This window comes from Heteronotia binoei, chromosome 2, assembly GCF_032191835.1.
Source record: "Heteronotia binoei isolate CCM8104 ecotype False Entrance Well chromosome 2, APGP_CSIRO_Hbin_v1, whole genome shotgun sequence".
In the NCBI taxonomy this organism is placed as follows: domain Eukaryota; kingdom Metazoa; phylum Chordata; class Lepidosauria; order Squamata; family Gekkonidae; genus Heteronotia; species Heteronotia binoei.
The window spans coordinates 33,262,373-33,278,499 of NC_083224.1; positions in this window are offsets into that span (position 1 = coordinate 33,262,373).

The window sequence follows — 16,127 nt, forward strand, 5'->3', positions numbered from 1 at the left end:
GACCTTCAGGGAAGTCCAGGACTGCTACATAGAGGCAGAGACAAGCTGCATTGAAAACCCTCCAAGATCACCACAAGTCAGCTGCAACTTGACAATACTTTCCATCACCATTTACAATGAATATGCTCTTTTACAGAACAAAACTCAAGTCTAGTGGCACCTTTAAGACCAGCACTGGACTAAAACTAGTCCTATTGCTTCAGACCTACGCAATTATCCACCTCAATCTATGCCCTGTTATGGCTTTTGTGTGTGTGTCTTCATTTCACTGCTGGTGTTTCCAATCCATTTCTTTCTTCCACATGAAGCCACCGTATACTGAATCAGACCCTTGGTCCATCAAAGTCAGTATTTTTTGCTCAGACTTGCAGTGGTTCTCTTAACATCTGTCACATTATCTACTGCCTGGTCTTTTTAACTGCTGGGGACTGAACCTGGGATCTTCTGCATGCCTAGCAGATGCTCTGCCACTGAGCCATGGGCCCTCTCATTTTGCATTGCAGACTGGGGGATCTCTTTAACTGCTCTGCAGCCTAAAGAGAAACACACTGCTGTCAGCGATATCTCACAATTTTAACAGCATTTTGTATAATCTTTATAGTATTATGCAATTTACCTGTAATCAATGCAAATATAATGTTTAAAACTATATAAATTTAACAAGGGGGGAATAGCATGAGGAAGAATAAGCTGGCATAAAGACTGTAATACCCTCCTTTGTGCTATGGGTTCCCATGTTAGAGTACTCACTCAGGCATCCATCTTCAGGTCCATTCAGCAGAGACAAGCTGGCTCAAACCATTTATTTGCAAGGGGACAACTCTCACAACCAACAACCACATATACCATACAAAACTGGAACTGAAACAAGAGTTCCACCCAATAGGATCAAACTAAATCACACAGATGTTAGAAGGGGAGTAGACTGTTCCATTACATACATATATACATATAAATATACCACAAAAATAGACATTTACTGTGTTTGGGTCCCACAAGAGAAATGAACCCTGCTACTGGCTCCACCCCCAAAGTCTTCTGGCTACACCCCCAAAGTCCCCAGATATAATTGGTCTTGGCAACCCTATTTTCTATATTTATAAAACATCCGTTCACCTGGCCTTCAAAAGAGGAGTATATTAAACCTGCACAATTATGCTCCCTTTCTGAAGACCAAATCAAGGACTCCTTGAAATGTAGGTCACCAAAAGCCGTATCACAGTTCAGTCCATGGTGACTCCGGACCCCGAGTGCTTGGCTATGTCATGCATCATTGCAAATCTGTCAGGCTGAACCACATCAAATTGGCTGCCCTTGAACATATGACAGGGGTCCTGGCAATAGGTCCTCCTAAGTATGCTGCTTTGAGATCAATTTTGTATCTGCCTTCTCTTCTGCAGCACTGGAGAAACGAAGAAACGCATCATCTCTTTTATTATTTTCATACCATCTCAAGAATGAACGGGATTTCATCTTATTATTTCCCCCTTTTACGCAAAGCAATTGCTCACAATTTGGAGCAATTCAACATAGTTTTCCAAATTATGCATTTTCTTAGAGCTCGGTGTATCACCCTGTCTCCCTTAATTTGCCATACCGCAGCACACTTGTAAAACAAATAAGCCAGTCAAATTGAATCTGCATGGGAAGGCAGGGAGGGGGAGAAGTGTGAAACGTCAATCATTTCCATCGCATAAATTGGCACCATTATTTAAAACAAGATGCTCTTTACAATAAATTAACGAGGGACTGATGGAGGAGGTATGCATTCTTACAAGGGAAGTCTATAGGATAACAGTGCTAAACCGTATTTTGTGGGGTTTTCTTAAACCCTAATCTAAGCAGAAGTCAATCAAAGCAACAGCTTGCTGTGACCGATTGTATTTTTATGGCTAATTCGCTTGAATGTGTAAAATGGAACTGTTCAGGAGCGTGCTTTTATAAAGGGAACAGGGTTGCTAGGTTTTGCAGTGTTAATTGTATGCGTTAGCTTGTTGTCTTTCCATTCTCATAATACAGTTTTTGCATGGTTTGTGATGGAATGTATACTGCACAAGGAACTCCTGTATTGGTAATTGTGGGAGGGCAATTTAGATTGGGACTTTGGCCCTGGAGTTCCCAACTCTGGGTTGGAAATTCCTGGAGATTTGGGAGTTGAGTCTAAGGAAGGCAGGATTTAGGGAGGGGAGAGACCTCAGCAGGGTATAATGCCATAGGGTCCAGCCTCTGAACTTGCCATTTTCTCCAGGGTAATTGATCACCACAATCTGGAGATCAGTTGTAATTTCAGGAGGGTGGCAGCCCTACATGGCATGCTGTTTTCTGACCACAAATATCAGTAATTTCAAATAAAGTAAATAAAAAGAAAGAAATCAGGATGTGAGCAACTTCCAGAAATGCGCCGGACGGGGAGCAAAAGTGTCAAGCTGTGGAATGCTATGAATTAAAGTGCAGGAGGCAATAGGGTATCTTTTCTGTGCCCTCTGGTTTTGCTTAGATTGCCGTTATTTTTTTTTTTAAAATATGGCAACTGAAGTAAAGCTTGGCAAAACAAGTGCTTTTTAAGCATCTTGACAGCAACTAGGAGGCAATGAGAAAAAATGGGGGGGGGGACTTAAATTTAGAAGTTCTGAGCCAAGAAGATGATGGGTTGTGAGACAGATTTCTTGATCTAGACTCCCATTTGCTGATGCATAAAGAAGTGGAGACATCTGGTGGCAGCCTGATTAAACACATGTAATTATCCCTTTGGGATCTCTCCAATGTTCCTGGAAATATGCCTTGGAAATCCAAGAATTCATCCATCAGCTTGCCAAATTAAGGTTTGTTTGTTTTTTTTTGTTTGTTTAAAAAAAAATGCTCACAAGATTCTCCTGGTCTGTGATGATATTTATTTTATTACTATTATTCCCATGTATATTCCACTTCCCCAACATTTAGTTCGCCGAATGGGTCAATTGATCTAAGAAAATGTGGTATAAGTTTGTATGGAATATATATTGAGTTGGTTTTATAGCAACATACATTTTTCCCCTAATTTTATAATAAATATACAGCTAAAATGTTCAAAGGAATTTATGCTTTCATTTGAAATTCTCAAAGGAAATGCATCATACCTAATGTACTTACTTATTCATGTGAATTCAAGATTATGATGGGATATGGAAATCTCAAATTGGCATACCATAAACTACTTTTGGGCTAGTCAGCTATGCTAATAGCTCGTGTTGGCAATTATGACAGAATGCAGATGTGAAGTCAGAAACTTGTAGGCGCACATTGCATGGGAACGCCATGTATGCATTCCCAACTGAGGACAAGGCAAATAAGTGTTCCTATGCCTACATTTTTTAAAACATATCTTGGGAAGCCCAATTGCATGGAGACACCATGTACAGTATGCACTCCTAGCTGGGGACGGAGCAAATAAGTGTTCCTATACCTTCATTCTTTTTCCATATATCTTGGGAAGTCCAATTGAATGGAAATGTCATGTATGCACTCCTAGCTGGGGACAAAACAAATAAGTGTTCCTATGCCTGGGTTTTTTTAACCAAGTTAGCTTCGGACATCTATATGGAAACTTTACAAAAGGAGAAAGAATTTGGACATATTCTCAATTGTAACAAACAAATGGATAACAAAAATGGGACGAATGAGAGGGTCTTTTAAGCAAAGAAGGATTGTGTGGACTGTGGTCCTTTGAAGAAAAATGGTTGAATCATAAACACATTTTTTTATTATCAAACAACTTATCTTTGCCTGTTCAGAAGCAACCTCAATTGTGTACTATAATGTCAGTTATGCTGTAAGATAGGAATCCACACACTGCTACCTTAAAAGCAATATTACTTCCAACTGAGTCATACTGACAGTGAGGGAGATATAATAACTCTCTCCTTCTCTCTTGAAACCTCCGCTTCAGGCAGTGGGAATGCAACTCAGACTTTCAATCTACTGAGCTGCAAGTCTTTAAAAAAATGAGAAAAGTTAGTATAACTGACAGGAAAGCAAGAGTCGAGAGGAGACTGTTGTTTAGTAGCTTGTAGAGGGATTTTTGGAGTTAAGGACAAAGCAGTTAGAGAGGTCTGCCTACACCTTGGGGATAGAGTTGTTACCAAAATTTTACATGAAGTGAAAATCAGGACAAATTTGGATGGTCCTGCTCATATAAATCATCAGGGAAATTCAAATAAGCTGATTAGTGAAATTCCCAGCTTGGTGTGTGTGTGTGTGTAGAGTGAATTTAGAAACATCAATTAGTTGCCACTGGATTTTGCCTGAAGTGAAAACTGAGGTGAATTTGCCAGACTTGACTCAGACAAAAACAATCTTGTGACAAATATCCTCTATACAGCTGACAAAATTGGCGTGACAGAACCTTGCCAAACAATGTTCATACTATAGAAGCCAGTGCTTGGAATGCCACCATTAAATATTGGTTACATCTTTATTTTCAGTCCCCTCCAAACAGCCTCATCACTTCCTTACTTGCAAACCCATTTATTTCTAAATGGTCCCAATCAATTCTAGAGAAAATCAACTCTATAGGTATTGATTTAGACCAGGGGTCCTCAAACTTTTTAAATAGGGGGCCAGTTCACTGTCCCTCAGACTGTTGGAGGGCCAGACTGCCGTTACTGTACAAGGCTGCGGGCCGTAAGTTCTCCGTCTTCTGCATCTCTCTCCCTTCCCCACACCACACACCCCAGCCTGGGAACTCACCTCACCTCGGTATCACCTCACACTCTGTCTCCGCCGCCTCAGCCCAGTGCCAGAAGTGTGCGTTGCGAACGCGAGTTTAGGTCGAACGTCACTTCCGGTCTGATTTTGCCATAACCTGGCGGGCCGCATCTGGCCCGCGGGCCATAGTTTGAGGACCCCTGATTTAGACTAACTCCAGTGAACCCTATATATTTCTAACAGTTCAAAGGAGAATATGAGGTATTGACTTACAATTAATAAATACTGGAGCAGGGGGGACTTGTTCCCCCTATTTCTTGAATCTTTACATCCCACAAAACTCTATGGCTCAGTACTTTTCGAACTTAGTAGTCCCCTCTCAACATAGTGTTTTCATGCCTTGATATTATTTGGTACTATTGATCTCTCAGCTGCTGATTTTTCAGAAAGCAAAATTACTTCATTCTCTTTCCCTTCTGCCAACGTACATGGAGGTAGTTTCATGTAATTTTACATGTAGTTTCATAATATTATGAATAAAACCTTGTGAGTTATCGATTAAACATTGGTATGAACTAGGGATGGGCACAAATTTTTTAAAAAACATGGTTTGAGTACAAACTGGACCAGTTTGAGGTTCATTTTGTTGCATCATTCCCAAACCCAACAATGAACCACCTTTTTTCCATGGAGGTTTGGGTGGTTCATTTTTGCAGTTTGTTCTCCAGATAGCCTGGCACGGATTCAATCAGTTCCTAGGCAGTGCTGGGGATTGACTTGTGGAGAGCCCTAGAAACACCTAAAGCAGTTGTCCATAGCTTGATTGGCAGCTCTGGGAGCCAACCATGGAACTCCCATTCTGTCAGCAAATTATATGCCAGTATAATACCACACCCTGACTCAGCTTCTTTCACTTTGCAGCACGAAGAGAGAAGAGTTAGTTGTTGTGTTATTGTTTGCTGTGTAGTTAATTTAATGGATGGGCTTCTTCGCCCCATCCCCCCCCCCACACACACACACAGACTGTGGAAAAATGTTTCAAACACTGTCTCAGCTGGGAAGGTGTTACTTGCTGTGGTTTCAGGACCAAACCTGAAACTAGAGCTGAGTTTTCCTGTGGACACCTGTTTTTCTGGGGGCACCTCAGACATCTCAAATCCAATCTTCATCAAACTTGGAGGGTGAGTGGAGTAGAGCCTGCAGAAGACTCCCTGTGAGTTTGGCATCTCTAACTTTACAATGAGGCTATTCTACCACCACCCAAACCAAATCAACAAAAAAATCCCCCACAAACCAGTTTGGGAAATGGAAAAGTTTCTGCAATTTTTTTATTTGTGCAATCAAACAAACCATCATTTTTCCGATTGATGTCCATCCCTAGTGTGAACAAATGAAGTGAGGGATCTTGAGGGCAAAGGAAAAGAAAAAAGAAATGATTATGTAGCCATGACAATATGCATTATGTTTTCCCACATCCCTAGCATGAATATGAAACAAGCTTTTGGCTCAGTCCTAGGTGAGAATTTTGGGGGAATCTTAAAACATTCTTGGTAGGAACAATACCCCAGGAAAATATCATGCTGGAGAGACAGCATGGTGTAGTGGTTACAGTGTCAGATTAGGATCTGGGAGACTCAGATTCAAATTTGCACTCTGCCATGAAAGCTTTCTCAGTGACCTTGAGCCAGTAACACCTTCTCAAACAACCTTATTCCACAGGATTATTCTAAGGATAAATGGTGTATGGGAGAATATTGTAAGCCATTTTGGGTTCCCATTGAGACCTTATAGATAAATTATAGTCATGTTATTATTCTAAATGAATTACCCTATTTTTTCCCACATGTGAAGTTTTATTGTGATCCTTGCTTGAGGCCCCTTTCCAGATTGTAACTTGGCTTGCTTGCTTGTACTACACAGACCATTTGTCTGTGATACACATTCTCTTTGCTGGTGGAATGCGAGTCTCTGGACTAGACACTATGACAAGATAATGGATGGACAGGTTACCACATGGCAGAGACTTACATTCAATGACCTTTTGGAACCCTTCTCAGAATAACCAGTTCTGGAGCTGTTGTTTTGCTGTACTTTTTAAACAGGCTACTATAACTGATCAACAAATTAATAAATAAAGGCCATAGCTACTCAGACACACTCAGATTTTAATATCACTTGGGGTTATGGCAGGGTACATACCCAACCAGTTAGGCCTTTGCCAGCAACATTCTAACATTACCATCAATATTCTTGACATCACTTCCTGTGCAACCAGAAGTGACATCAATGTGCAACCAGGTTCCTCCAGCATTTGAGCAAAAATCTATGGTTTGAATATATTTTGCCCAAATGCTAGAGAGTCTCTATCAATGTGTCACATGGGCAGACAACAGCATGCTTATCCCCCCACCAATAACGCCCCCCCCCCATTTTCAATTTATTTTTTTTCTCCTAACACCCAACTGACTATACTAGGAAGGACCCAGTGGAGATTGAACATCTCCTGCCCCCAGTAGGAGCATGGTAGGCCTAGTGTCTCTGAAATTTTTGACATAAAATAAGCAAATTATGATCTGGAACAACACTGGGAAATCTGTTCCATGTCCTATTTTATTTATTCATTTGAAACATTTATAAGACTGTTTTTTTCTTTCATATGGGATCCAAGACAGTTAACAGGAGTCCAAAAACATCATTCTAAAAACCAACAAATTAAAACAATAGTCAGGAGGGAAAAAAACCTTTGCCATTCAAGGTATCCACAAAGCAATCATCTTGAGGAGCCAAAGGCTCTTCTAAAGAATTGTTTTACAAGCCTTCTGAAAATGCAAGAGAGACATAGATTGGATTTCCTCCGGAAGGCTGTTCTACAGAACTGCACAGAAAAAGCAGTTAACAGCAAAAGGTACTCTTGCATGGGAAGGAATGGCTAAAAGGCATTGTAACCCTGAACAAAACTGGGATAAGCAGTCTGTACCAGGAAAGGGTGTCCTTCAGATATATGAGCCATCAAGTTGTGAAGAGCTTTAAAGGTAAGCATCAGAACCTTCATATTTGATCAAGGGATCTTTGACTTGAAAGCTTATACCCCCAAATTTTCACCCCACCCTCAACCTGACAATGAACCAATCTATGCAAGAAATATTTTTTTTCTGGACACTACTGTTAAAATACACAATGGACACATAGACATCACCTCATATGTACATGCCTCTAGCTACCATCCATACCAAGCAATCCATTGTATATAGTCCGTATACTACAGCTGCATTCGCTCCAGTCCTACAGATAGAGATTCTCACAGGAGAGATCTACAACATACCCTTTTTGGAACTAAAGTATCCACTTGATGAAGTCAAGAAACATTAACAAAGCCAGAATGGCACCCAGAGAAAACCTGTTGCAAGACAGGCACAAAAGACACAATAACAGAACGCCACTAGTGTTCACATAGAGCTCTCAACTCAATACAGTTCAATACATCATCGGTACAGTTCAACTTACAACCTCTACTGGATAATGACAGTTCTTTTCCATAAGTATTGGGGGGGAACTTTTATCATGTACAGACAGTTCCCCAATCTCAAAACAACTCCTCACCCACAATAATACAGCATCTAATTTGAACATGGACACTGGTATCAGATTTTGCAATAAACTTTGTTGCCACATTCACCAAGACAACAGGATCACTGGATCTAACAACATCAATGGCACCATCTCAAGCATTTCCACATGCTCATCTGCTAACATTGTATATGCCATTTAACACCAACATAGCATTATACATATACATTAAATGCTTTGTAGAGAACCCATAGGGCAAACAGGTCAAACCTGCACCAAAGGATCAATGGACACAAATATGAAATCAAGAATCACAAAACTGAGAAACCCGTAGGAGAACACTTCAACCTTCCATGACAATCAATGGAATTCAAAGTAGCTGTTTTATTTTATTTATTTATTATTTATTTATTTTATTTATTCCGGGATTTATATCCCACCCTTCCCACGAGTGGCTCAGGGCGGCTTACAACAAACAATAAAACAATAAAATCGGAACAACGTAATTACATTTAAAATCAAGCATTTAGAAACCTAAAAACCTTAAAAAAATTTTAGCATTAAAATAATCAGTAATCACAGAGATCTAGAAAGCTACATTTATCCAGTCAGGCGTAGGCTAACCGGAAGAGGGTCGTCTTACAGGCCCTGCGGAACTGAGTAAGATCCCGCAGGGCCCTCACTTCTTCCGGTAGCTGGTTCCACCACATAGGGGCCATTGTAGAAAAGGCCCTGTCTCTAGTTGTCTTGAGACGCACTTCCTTGGGCCCGGAGATGTTGAGAAGATTTTGAGTCCCAGACCTCAGTACTCTCTGGGGAACGTGTGGGGAGAGACGGTCCCTCAGGTAGGCAGGTCCCAGGCCATATAGGGCTTTAAAGGTAATGACCAGCACCTTGTACCGGACCCGGTATGTTATTGGGAGCCAGTGCAGAGCCCGAAGACCCGGCCGAATGTGCCCCCATCTTGGGAGGCCCAGTAACAGCCAGGCCGTGGCATTCTGCACCAGCTGCAATTTCTGGGTCCGGCACAGGGGCAGCCCCATGTAGAGGGCATTGCAGTAATCCAACCTTGAGGTGACCGTAGCATGGATCACTGCTGCTAGGTCGTCGGGGTCCAGGAAGGGGGCCAACTGCCTTGCCCGTCTAAGATGAAAAAAACGTGGACTTGGCAGTGGTCGCTATCTGAGCCTCCATCTTCAGGGATGGCTCCAGTAGCACCCCCAGGCTTCTGACCCTGTCCGCTGGCCTCAGCGGTACACCGCCAAAAGCTGGCAGGGGGATTCCCCCCCCCCCGGACCCCGACGGCCCAAACAAAGGACCTCTGTCTTCGCAGGGTTCAGTGTCAGTCCACTCAGTCTGAGCCACTCAGCCACGGCCTGTAATGCCTGATCTAGGTTCTCTGGGGCGCAGACCGGTCGGCCGTCCATAAGTAGATAGAGCTGGGTGTCATCAGCATACTGGTGGCTTTTATTGCAAAGGAACTTCAGGGACAGAGTAGAAAGGAAAATTGCTGAGTTGCAAGTTATTGCAACATTCAGAACAATGGAATCCCTGGGACTTAACAGGGATGTTGGTTTCTTATCTTACTACATATACTAACCTCATTCAGCCCTTACAGCTGTATTCTCACTAATCCCCCCAGAAAGGTCATATGCCTTCTTTATTTTATTTCTTATTTGGAACAATAGATTAGAATAGTAGATTGTAATGTAATGTAATGAACCGTAGAATGTAATGCAGTTTAGTAGCTTGGAATGTATTCCTCTGATCTGGGGACAGGGGAGATAACTTTACACAGTCAATCATCCCACTTCAAAGAAGAAGATGCTGTAAGGTCATCTCTATTTTATTTATGTATTCATTTATTGCTCTTGTATCCTGCCCTCCGCAAATGGGCTCCGGGCAGCTAACAACAGTCACAATTTGATGACAGATTCACATTATAACAATAAAACATTATTAAAACATTAAAATATTAAAACAGTTTAAATACAGTTCAGATGGCATTCTGTCTGTTTTGAATTAATTTGTGATGATATTGTGGGGTAGATAGTACACCCCCATAGATGTTAAAAGTACCTCCATTTAGTTATTAAAAGCCTGACTGAACAGATATGTCTTACAGGCCCTGTGGAATTGTGATAAATCCCGCAGGGCACTAGTCTTCTCAGGGAGGGCATTCCAGAGGGCAGGTGCAGCCATGGAAAAAACTCTTGCCCTTGTAGTGGTCAAATGGGCATCCTTTAGCCTGGGGATCTTTAACAGATTTAATGAGCTTGATTGTAGTGCTCTCTGGGGCTCGTGTGGGGAAAGGCGGTCCTGAAGGTAGACAGGTCCCAAGCCATGTAGGGCTTTAAAGGTCATAACCAGCACTTTGAACCGGGCTCAGAACACTACAGGCAATCAGTGCAGCATCTCCAGTGCAGGTTGGATGTGCACCCATAAAGGCAGCTCCAATACCAACCTGGCTGCAGCATTCTGCACCAGTTGCAGCTTCCGGGTCCAAGTCAAGGGCAGCCCCATGTAGAGGGCATTACAGTAGTCTATTCTCGAAGTGACCGTTGCATGAATTACTGTAGCCAAGTTGCTGCGTTCCAGGTATGGAGCCAACTGTCTTATCTGCCTAAGATGATAGAATGCAGATCTGGCAGTGGCTGCCACCTGGGCTTCCATAATTAATGAAGGCTCCAGGAGAACCCCTAAACTCTTGACCCTTGAAGCTGGCACTAAAGGTGCCCCATCGAAGGTTGGTAAAGGGATCTCTCTTCCCAGGCCACCTCGGCTTAGGTACAGAACCTTCGTCTTTGCTGGATACAATTTCAGTCGACTTTGTCTGAGCCATTTCACAGCAGCTTATAATGCCCGATCCAGATTTTCTGGGATGCAGTCAGCCTGGCCGCCCATCAGGAAGTAGAGCTGGGTGTCATCTGCATATTGGTGACATCCCAGCCCATAGCTCCAGACAATCTAGGTGAGAGGGCACATGTAGATGTTAAATAGTGTTGGGGAGAGAACGCCCCTTGAGGCACCCCACACGCTAGTGGGTGCCTCCGAGACAACTTCTCCCCCACTGCCACCCTCTGTCCTCGACCTTGGAGAAAAGAGGTAAGCCATTGGAGGACAGACCCCTGAATCCCCGTGTCAGCAAGGCAGTGCGACATAGCAACTTGTGGTCGACTGTATCAAAGGCAGCCAACAGATCTAATAAAAGCAACACTGCCAATCAGCCTTGATCCAGATGTCTTAGGAGATCATCCAAGAGGGCGACCAGTACCGTCTTCATCCCATGTCTTGGTCGAAAGCCGGACTGAAATGGGTCTAATGCGGAAGTGTCATTCAAAAACCCCTGTAGCTGTGTTGCCACTGCCCTCTCAATGACTTTGCCCAAAAAGGGCAAGTTCAGCACCAGTCTAATGGATAGTTTTTTAAGAACTGGGTGAACTATGATTGAGAGGAAGCAGGTGAGACATAATGGCAGAGTCTCAGTTAATTACTCCCAGCACTCCACAATTAAGAATGCATCTGCCCATCAATCTCCAATCTCTAAATATATATCCCCTTCATTATGACCTCCCCCCACAATTGAACCCTGACAAATGGTAACCATATAAACTATGCTGTTTATTCCTGTTTGGTCCTTGAATCTGATAAACATCTTCATTATGCTGGATGCTAATTTACTGCTCAGCCTTTACCTATATGTATGGACTGGTAATTTCCATTTCATGAATGGAAGAAGTGTGCATGCACACGAAAGCTCAAACCTTGAATAAAAACTTTGTTGCTCTTAAAGGTTCCACTGGATTCAGGCTTTGTTTTACCTTCCCAAATCCCATTGGTTTCTAAGGTGCTATTAGACTCAATCTGCTCGTTCATTAGCACCTTGAATTGGATTCGGAAACCTATAAGCTACCAATAAAAGGATCACAAAAGGGATGTAATGTGATCCACAAGGGCTTCCCCTGATAACAGATTGATTGCCACATTTGTACCAACTGCAGTTTCCAAATTGCCTTCAGGAGAAACCCTATATATCAGGGGTGTCAAACATGCGGCCCAGAGGCCAAATCAGGCCCCTGGAGGGCTCCTATCAGCCCCCCCCCCCCAGCAACTGGCTGTCATCTGCTTCCTTCTCCCTCTCTCTTGCTTCTGCATAACAGCTAGATTTGCCAGACTTGCTCGATCACATAGGAGCTACAGAGCAAAACCTCTATTTTCTCCATTGGCTGAGGCTCTTCACTTGGGGAGGAAGAGGAGATGGTAGAGCTTGTTTTTCCAGTCTTTCTCAATTGCACAACAGAGCTACTGAGCCAAGTCTCTCTTCCTTCCCCCTCCTGGTCCCCTGGGGAAGAAAGGAAGAAAGAAAAGAGCCAGAGCTTCCTTTGCCCAGTTCCCTGGATCCCATGGGAGAGATACAAAGAAGCACCTTTAATACCAACAAGTGCTAACATTTTAAGAAGAAGATGATACTGATTTATATCCCGCCCTCCACTCCGAAAAGTCTCAGAGTGGCTCACAATCTCCTTTACCTTCCTCCCCCACAACAAACACCTTGTGAGGTGGGTGGGGCTGGAGAGGGCTCTCACAGCAGCTGCCCTTTCAAGGACAACCTCTGCCAGAGCTATGGCTGACCCAAGGCCATACTAGCAGGTGCAAGTGGAGGAGTGGAGAATCAAACCCAGTTCTCCCAGATAAGAGTTCGCACACTTAACCACTACACCAGATTGGCTCTCCAGTTTTAAGCATGTTTTAAGGTGATTTTTTTTAACAAAAGAAACTTTGAGTTTGTATGTGTCCTTTATAAAGTTTATATCTCTGCTATGTAATCTTAAATAGGTATACACATGGCCTGACCCACATATCCCGGCCCAACCTGACATGGCCTGGACCAACAAGAACTCATTCATATCAGATCCAGCCCACATAACAAATGAGTTTGACGCCCCTGCTATATATGGTATTATAGCAATCAAGCACCAAGGTTACTGATGCATGGGTTAGCAGTGGCAATAATTATAGCCCTCATGTCAATGATATCTAGTACAAAATACTAGGGAATGTTTTATATTAATTACGAAATATAGCACTGCAAATTAAAGCTGATGACATGCTTATGGAAAGGATAAAACCTGACTCCTCGTTTCTCATGCACAGTGGGGTTGGAATGCAGTATATAATTACAACCTGTCTCCGCTACCACTGCTCAATCAAAGTGGCAGGTCATTTTCTACTTTTCTTTTAATGACAATACACACTTTAAATTACTTAAATTAATTCACTCTTTTTTTTGCAGTCCTATTTGCACAACTCTTTTTCTTTTTTGGTTAAACAATGGACTTCGTATGGGTTATTGGCTACTCATTCCTTCATCCAAAGCTCTCATCTACAATTATCATTCCTACAGTGTACTGTCCCCTTTCAGGTGTGTAGGTTAATTGAATAGGTCTGAGTGTGATCATTTTTCTCCCTGTGTTCTGTATTCTGGTAATTAACCTCATGGTCAGGGTATGAGGCATGAGCTATATCTTCTCCCATGACCCTTCCACTGGGATCTTTTTTTTTTTTGACTGACATCTGCAAGCAACTGGACCTGCAACTTGAATTGTTGTAACAGACATGGTCGTATCTGCTGCATGGAAACTTGGCTTGCCATTTTGGCAAAAAGGACCACAACAAGCAAAAGATGAAAAGACCACACAGTGCATAAACCGCGCCCCCCCCCCCAAAAAAAAACCCACACACACACCCTGCTTTGATGATGTTTCTCATTCACGAAGAGTGCCTGCCTACCACTGCCCATAACCTATCTCCCTCAGGTTCAGAGATATGAGTAGGTCAAGCAGTCTCAGGTTACTAACCATCTTGCCTCTTTTAAAACATAGGGAATCCGGCCCCTTCCCGCCCGCGCCGACTTCAGGCGGCTATAGGGCGGGGGCCGTTTTTGCCTCCCCGGAAGGAGAGAGGCAACGGCCGGCACATACGGGGAGCGTTGGGGGCGTGGTTTGTTGGGGCTTTATCAGCCCGACCACGCCCGCGGCCACGCAGTTCTGCTGGCCGTTTTGGGTGAAGACGTGGCTTCCCCGCGCTTCGTTTTGTGGCAGCAGGGCCTCTTACCTCCCGAGCCGGCTCCGAGGCTTCCAGCGTTTGCGGCATCGGCCGCATCAGGTTCCGGTTGGGGAGGGGAGTTTTCGCGGCGCGACACCAGTCGCGCGTGCCGTCGGCTCCAAGGCTCCGGCGTCGGGCGGCATCGGCCGCTTCAGGCTTCGGCTGGGGGGTGGGAGCTTTTGCTCCGACAGCGGTCGCGCGCGTGTGTGTGCTCCTTGCCTTCGTCGCGGCCGGAGGCCGCGCGCGGTGGGGAGGGAACTCTACTTCCGACCCCCTGCCTTGTCAGCGGCTTGGACGGGCGGCGGGCGGCTGCACGCGCATTTTGGGAGCGCGTTCTTTGGCTTCCCGGGATCGGTGCTTTGAGCGCCGCTTAGCTGCGCGCGGCCCGCGCCCCCCCCCGTTTCCCTCGCTTTTTTCAGGGGCGTTTGTACGCCCAGCTCATCGCACCCCCCCCCCTTTCTTGGATCGTTTGGGCCTTATTAGCCCTTATTGGGCCCCGTGGCAGGACCAATTGCCTGCTTTGAGCAGTGGTTAGGCGTGTGGACTCCTGTTAGGGAGAACTGGGTTTGATTCCCCACTTCTCCATTACCACTGCCAGGGGGCATTTCTTGCTTGGGGGGGATATAAGGCTCAGAACATGCCCAAAGGTCAGGGAAAATCAAAGGGTAAGCAGCCCTTGAGGGCTACGAGAAGACCCCACCCTGGGGCTCCCCCAGGGACTGAAGAGGAGGCCCAAACCAGACAGGCTATTGTCAACAGCCTCGAGGCGCTGGAAAGGCATCATGGTTTGGTCCCGGGGTCGACGGGACCCGCCCGGGGGCGCAAGGCAGCGCGCACATCAACCAGGGCCTTTGAACAAGAAGTCCTGGCTCGACTTTCCTCATTACAGGAGTCGGCGTCCCGTCCGGGGCCTTCTGATGCACCGGGACAGGAGCCATCGGATGACGGTTCAGATGTCGAGGAAGGTAACGCCCCGGTGGGGCCGACTGGTCCGGGCGGTGTAGGCGCTTTCACCCCAGGCGGGGCTCCAGCTGGCCCGGATTTTGGAGGTAAGCCAAGTCCTCTTGATAATGTTGGCGCCTGGCCTTGGGGCCCTTGGAGCCCCTGGCATTCATTCGGACCTGCCGGTCAAGGTGCCAACGTCACCCATGGCAGTTCGTGGGGGCAGGGGCAGATTTTGCCGTGGGGTGTGGGCGCTGGGTCCGGGTCTGCCACCACCCCCCCAGTTCCCGCGGGCCCTCTGGGCCAGCCACCCTTGGGTGGTTCTCTCCCCTGGGGTCATCAATTTCCTGGCCCTTCGGCGATGGGAGCACCGTTTCAGCAATGGGGGGGATGGTATTGCCCTGCAACGCATCTCGGTTCGGTACCCTTCCACTGCCGCCCTTTTGGGGACACGGCCATGCCCCTGGGCGATCATCTGACAACTGCCACCCGGGAGAAAATATTGCGCGGCGAATATGTCGACGTCTTTGGCCTTCTATATCGGGAACTCGAGAAGAAGGACAAAGACGAATTGGACGATAAGGATAAGGAGAAGATCAAGCGCCGCAAGGTTGAGAGGAACTGGGCCAATTGGTTGCCCGGGTTCCTCATATATGCAGGGGTTATCGCACGCTCGCAACCTATGCGGGCGGCGCCGCTGTTTCAGTATGTAGATATTATCTACAAAGCTTATACGGACTTCGCGGGTGCTGCATGGTTGCAGTACGACGAGGAGTTCCGCATGAGGGCGGCTCTCAACCCCAGCATCCCGTGGGACCACATTCACCAGC